Source organism: Vulpes vulpes, chromosome 2 (genome assembly GCF_048418805.1).
Source record: "Vulpes vulpes isolate BD-2025 chromosome 2, VulVul3, whole genome shotgun sequence".
NCBI lineage: Eukaryota > Metazoa > Chordata > Mammalia > Carnivora > Canidae > Vulpes > Vulpes vulpes.
Window position 1 is genome coordinate 162938569 of NC_132781.1, and position 5733 is coordinate 162944301.

The window sequence follows — 5733 nt, forward strand, 5'->3', positions numbered from 1 at the left end:
CCAGCTCCAGCAACGCGCAAGCCGGGGTCCCAGCGATCTGCAGTGGCTGCTTCCCGGGGCCACTTCCCTTTATGATTGGAGGCTCCCGTGCATGTGCTGGAGGAGGGAGGGAGGGAGTAAAGGGAAACCGTTTTCGCTCGGAGAGGATTGCAGTGTCGCTTTTACCTGCTTAGCTTGACGTGGGCTTCTAGAAGCTTTGCAATGGCTGCTGTGATTAGATATTAACCTAAAGTCCGCCGGTAGCCTGGGGAGGGCTCGAGTGCTTTAAACTACTTCCCAGAGGCTCTCCAGAGCTTACGGAATAAAATCACGGGCCCTCGGCCGAGGCCGTCCCAAGCCTGCCCTCGCGCCTCACCCCGTGCGCCTGGGCCCAGCGAGCAGGTGGCAGGGAATCGAACCTGCGGGATCTGTCCCCTCCCCGGGGTACGGCATTCAGAGCCTCCCAGGGGGGCACCTTGCTGTCTGCCCCCATCGGCTCTGGGGGTGGACACAGACCCAGTCACCCAGCTGTGGCTCTCTCATGCTGCCTTTGCCCCCCAGGTCCCTCGTCCCCCCCGATCACCCCCGCCCTGGCTTCTCCCTTGGCTCACTGACCCCCTGGGCGCGGTCCCTCTCTGATGTGGGGCGGCAGCAGCAGTTTCTGAACAGCAGGCCGCCTTCCAACAACCAGCTTGACAGGCCAGGCGCAGCGCTGGGCAGGAGGCTCCCGGGGGGGCAGCCGGGGTGGGGGGGGGCATGGCTCGGGACGCCCGGCTGCAGAAGGCACTGGAAGCAGAACCAGATGGCTGAAGGGCTGAGCGAGCTGAGCACAGCGCCCCGCCTGGAGCTGCCAGGGAGGGGACCCCTGGGACACTTCGGGCGCTCGGCACGTGCTCAGGACCCATCGGCCCTCAGCATCAGTACCCGGTGCTGCACAATTTCACTACTGTCTTCGTCTGGGGCCGTCACGCGTTCAGGAGTTAGAGCCACACTTGGAAGGCCCCATGGGGCCATCCAGGAGGCCGGGCCAGGGCAGCGCGGGCGGGACCACCAGGCGATTCAGGACCAGCACCCTGGCGGCTGCGAGCGGGTGACACAGGCCAGGCTGGGAGACCGGGCCATGGGCAGGGGGCGGGGGCAGCAGCCGGGAGCCCAGGAGCTGGGGACCGGGCCGGCCACGCGCACAGGCCCTGCCGTCAAGCCCTGACCCGGCCATCTCCATTCCACATGACCTTGGGCGTGCCCTTGGCTCTCCTACGCCTCTGTATTCTCATCTGCATTACCCAGGACAGTGAGGAACGTTACCAATCCTCACGGAGCTGGCGTCAAGGACAAGTCTGTCAGCCGCGTAATGCACTCAGGACAGGGTCCGACACCGAGCAAGCACCCAGCAAACACTGCTTACTGTTCTACAAATGCCAGGGCTTGGTGACCCTTAGACGGACCAGCGGGGAAGAGCCTAAGATGACCCAGGCGGATGGGGGAAGACATGCAGGTTTCTGAGAGGGGGACCCCAGAAGGAGTAGTTGGCGGGTGAGTCAAGGAAACAGAAGGTATTAATGACTGCACTAACCACCAGCCAGCGGTAACACATACACATCCCCAAACTGGGAGATGACTTTGGGGGGTGGGGGGCGGAGTTCGGCCGGGGGGTTCAGACAGATGTTGGGGGTATGAAGGTGGTTTTGTTAAATAAGAAAATCAAGTTTCTTTAGGTTTTTCCTCTCAAGGATCCCACTCCGTAGGAAACACTCGGGAAGGCGGGCGAGCCGCATACCCGCTTCTTCATCTGACATCCAAAGCTGTCAGGCCTCGTGCCCTTGACGCAGAGTTTCAGGAAACTTTCAGCAATTCGTGAAATAAAAGTAGCACCAAGAAATCAGCCACAATATCAAAACTAAGGCACAGGAGGTGTTGCTATGACAACCCAACTCCGTTATTTTCAGATCCCACGGCAAAAATCTAGCCAGCAGCGAAACCGAAAGGAAGCTTTCTGCCTTTTATTCGCGGGAGGGAATGGCGCATGCGCTAAGATGGATCTTCTCATTGCCTTGAAAATTGGACAAGACCAAAGCAGCAACTTCCCCAGAGTTTCTGGATCAAAGAGAACCGCTCTCTCCGGGTCCACGGGACACTGAATGATGTGGGTACTGGTCACCTACAAAATCCTCACTGAGCATCCTTGGCCTGGCCACTGCTAGCCACCCTGTAGGAATTAGCTCATCCGCATGAATCGTTTGAGAACCTTCCAGTCCTACTGATGACTTTTTTTTTTTTTTTGTCGTGTCATATTAAACATAGGATCCTACCAAAGGCGACCTATTGATTTACACGTGGCATTTGGACGCACCCTCTCCGTGTGCCTCCAAACCTAACCCTATGAAATGAATGTCCGTTAATCACACCTCGATCACAAGCAAACGCCAGTCCTGTCTGCAGTCGCGAGCGCTACAACTGGGCATGCCAGGCGGAGTCCCACAAGGCCTTTTCAACCCATGCCTGGGATATCTTTGAGAAAGAAAGACTATTTTTAAGTCAGGAGAAACGGCAAAGCACAGAATAGATTAGCGGCCGCTCCAAAGACATGAAGAAATTCTGGACCTTAAGATAAATATTTATTAAATACCCACAGTGCAGCAGCTGCTAGGTCAAGAGGCATAGTTCATGGTTTGGAGGAGACTGTAAATTCAATTTTCCTGCCTACATGAAACAGGTAGCTCCCCTTATATCTGTAAAATCTGCAGTCATTTTTTTTTGGCAGCCAGTCCTTAAATCTGTAGTAATTGGTGCTACCCTCATTCCCTGCAACCCTTTACCCTGGTAATAAACATCCATCTGCCCACGCTGGAGGAGAAGCGGTTGTAACTTGAGGAGAATGGATAGGTTGAGGTGTGCGTGTGTGCGTGCGTGCCATGTGCACGTTGTCAGCTTTTCCTTTCACATCCCAAGACAAACCTTTGGAAACTGCAAATCGGAGCATGTTTTTGCAGAGGAAATATTGGACTTTGGAAAATAAATGTCATTAATGAACGAAAGAAAGTCAAAAGGGGGTCTCCACAAATCAAAGGCAGGAATGATAAGCCTGTATTGATCTTTGATTTTTTTTAAAAAATTCCCATCGAAAAATAAATAAATAAATAAATAAATAAATAAATAAATAAATATAAATAAAAAATTTAAAAAATCCCATCGATAAAGAAGGGAGCCACGTCTTAGCTCTACCATAGGTGGGCTTTGGGCAATCTTCCCTCGCTCACTCCTCAACCCCGGGAGCCTAGCACAGAGGCAGGCCAAGGCAAAGTTGCACTCGGTTAGTAGCCAGCCACCTGGCTGGACGTGCGTGGGGAGGCAACGGATGGTGGACAAATCCGCGTTCCAGGACCTACCAGGATAGCACCATCGTGTCTTAGGCTACAACACGAGCGGGTCTCTGGCACACTCAGCTTGCAAAGCGCAACGCTGGATCATTCGTACAAGTCTGTGCCTGCCCAGCAACCTTCTAGCAACTCCATTCCTGACACAATGAAGAAGCAAGCCGCTGGGAATGTCAGTGGCATTCACCTGCGTGCAGTTTCCCAGAAAACAGTTTTTACCATCAATAAATTGCTGTGCCCCAAAGCTCGGAGAAAGAGGCCAGAGCATGCTAAACGCTGTGCAGAGAGAGTTTGAGGGACCGGGGCTGCTCCAACAAGATTAGCAAGGCTCACACTAAGCTTGCCAGCGTCCGCGCCCTCCAGCGAGTGGCAGGTTCTAGGAACATAACCTCGTTTGGAGGGACCGGTCCTCCCATCATCTCTACAAAGACAGAAAATAAAGAAAGGCCAAAGCTGGCTCGTTTGAAGCCAGATGAGCCCACAGGCATGTCCGACTGTCTCCCAGGACTCCCCACCACCCCCTCGGGAACCGCAGCTCATGAAACCAGCGCTGCAAAGTTGCAGGGGGCATCGCCTGCCTTAGAGAGAGATGGTGTGGGTGTCGAAAACAACGCCGAAAAAGACTGAAAAAAGGGAGATACGACATATTCCATATGAGTCATCGGATTAGCAGCTACCTCTTGTCCTTCCAATATTCTGGCTGTTTTTTCTTCTAAAAAATCCAAACGCTTATAAGCTAACTATCTGACAAGACAGCTGATTGTAGACCTGTGAAAGCCAATTATTTTGACATTGATTACTTTCTACATAGGAGCAGAGTATTGTAATTGTAGTTTGCTGGGAGCCACGGCAACCTTCTCTGATGTGCTCCCAATTTGGCTGCAGTTAATTAATGGGTGCCGGGGGAGGGGAGGGTGAAACAGGCTTGCAGCTTAACATACAAATTAATTGACATGAAATAAGCTAATATGTTTAATTTAAATGTTATGAATTTACCAAACAGAGAGAAACAGGCATAGGGTTTAGGGAGCTATGGCATCAGTATCAGCTACAGGGATGTCACCCAGTTACCATGGCAACTGCCTCATTAGGCTTCCAGGGGACGCCAGCGCACCATCGCATGGGGCTGAGGAGCAGTGGGCAGAGGATTCCAAACATCAAACGGGTAATCAGAATTATCAACCAGGATCAAGCGGTGCTTTGAGGATGGGATGCAGAGGAAGCTGTTCATCTGCAGGTGACCTGACTCCAGCCGGCAGCCAAGAAACGGCAGGGCTTGAAAGCCAACGCGCCGCCCTTTAGATGAGGAATTTGCTCTGGGGGGACCAGGTGCACCACAAGATGTCAGGACGGTTTTCGTATCCCCGGATGCCCCATGTTTGCTTGCACCTCCCATTCTTCACACCTGCCGTTCCTTCTTCCTGGAACACTCTTCCCTTACTGTCTTCACCCGCCCTATGGCCTGTGCCTCTTCCAAGTGCAGCTCAGATGGCGCCTCCCTCAGGCTGGCTGTCCCTCCAGGCACCCCACTACCCCGACCTACTGCATCCTATCAGAGCAACCGTCCTTCTGCAACGTCACTGTGAATTCGCTCCCCGCCACTCCCCCACCGTAAGCCCCCTGAGAGCAAGGCTGTGCCAGTCGCTCTCCAACTGCAGCTCCCGGGCCAGGGGCACTGGCGTCTCCAGGGAGCTTGTTGGAAATGCAGGATCTCAGGTCCTACCTCTGGCCCGCTGAATCAGAATCTGCATTTTAATAAGATTCCCCAGAAGATTTGCATGCCCGTTAGAGGTTACAAAACACTACTACTGCACAGCGCTGCTTCCCTGGGGTACAGCAGATGGCAGGCATTCAACAAATCTTTTACAGTCAAGCCTTCCCTTTACATCTAAATTTTGCCCCTGCCTCAGGTGGCACAGATGAATCCTGAGGAAGCCCCAGCTGGGCCATAATTCATGAAGGCAGTGACACAGGCTGGCTATGCACGCACGGTGCTGGGATGGGATCTGGAGCCCACACTACAGGAACCTAAACCCTTGCTCCGCCACTCTACGGTCCGACTACTTACCTACTTTGTGCCTCAATTCTGTCGACGATAAAGTGCGGAAAACAGTTCTTCCATTCAACAGATATTTCCTTGGACATCTACTACGTGCCACTCACCATCCCAAATACTTGAGAATTAACGGTGACCAAATCCATGGAAGTCTCTACCCTTTTGTTGTGAGGATTAAATGAAATGATGCATATAAACAACTTAGCCTGGGACACAGATAAGGCTCAAGGAATTATCATTCTTCTTCCTCCTCTTCCTCCTCCTCCTCCTCCTCCTCCTTCTACTTCTTCTTCTTCTTCTTCTTCTTCTTCTTCTTCTTCTTCT

General features: G+C 52.8%; 1 protein-coding gene across 1 annotated transcript in view; it reads right to left on the reverse strand.

Moving 5' to 3' along the window:
- KAZN (kazrin, periplakin interacting protein) overlaps positions 1-5733 on the reverse strand; it is a 1014069-nt gene that overhangs the window by 898747 nt on the left and 109589 nt on the right. The gene's annotated exons all lie outside the window — the stretch shown is intronic.